Source organism: Panthera pardus, unplaced genomic scaffold (genome assembly GCF_024362965.1).
Source record: "Panthera pardus isolate Hobbes unplaced genomic scaffold, ASM2436296v1 HiC_scaffold_24, whole genome shotgun sequence".
In the NCBI taxonomy this organism is placed as follows: domain Eukaryota; kingdom Metazoa; phylum Chordata; class Mammalia; order Carnivora; family Felidae; genus Panthera; species Panthera pardus.
In genome coordinates, this window is record NW_026526810.1 from 134,281,523 (window position 1) to 134,282,471 (window position 949).

The window sequence follows — 949 nt, forward strand, 5'->3', positions numbered from 1 at the left end:
CCTCCTGCCCGATTTGCCGGTAATGTTTAACCCTCTGCACTTGGGGCAGTTTTTGGCATCTGCCCGGTCTCTTTCTGAGGAAACAGAAGTGAGAGAGGCCAGGGGGCCCCGCCGGGGGAAGGTGCTGCCTGGGCCGCCGGGCTGGGGGGCCGCTGGGTTAAAGGAGCCTGTGAGGGTGCCTGAGAACACCCCACCCTGGGGTCACCAGCCAGCCTCCGCCGCAGTCGAGCTCAGTGTCGCGGGCTGATGCGGGGGACCGAACAGGGTGTAAAGGCACAGGAGAGCTGACGGCCCTCTCTCGGGCCCTTCCTTGAAGTCAGGCAGAAGCTTCTTGGCTCAAGCAATTGAGAAGCAAAGAGACTGCTGGCTGGTAGCTGTCGAGACTCAGGGCGCCCAGAACTGCCTCCCGGAAGGTGAGAAGTGAGGGTGGGCAGACAGTAAGACACCCCTTAGGCAAACGAGGCCTCCTCCTGGGAGCCCTCACGGGCCTCTCAGGCTGGGGTAGGTCTAATCTCAGATGGACAGATCCATTCACTTCTCAGAGCTCCACTCAGACCTCCCCTCCTCCAGGAGGCCGTTTCTGGCCTCAGCGAGTGTCCCCTCTCTGTGCCCTTACCACACCTCGGTACCCCGGAGGGGCTCACAGCACACAGCGCCTGGCCAGCCTGGGGGGAGGGTGCACAGGGCGCAGGCTGGGAAAACTGCTGGGAAATCGCAGACATCTGGGAGCATTTGCTGAATGGCTGAGACTTCGGCATGTTTGTGAGTGTACCCACCTGATAATCCTCATGCCTACGGTAGCCCCATTTTGCAGACGGAGAAACGGAGGGTCTAGATGTACCCCGGAGCCTCCCCTGGTCTCGGGCTGCCATCAGGGCCCCAGAGCCCAGACCCCACCAAGCTGGCCCGAAGCCCCTTCCTCTGGGATACACAAACAAGGCCATGCCTC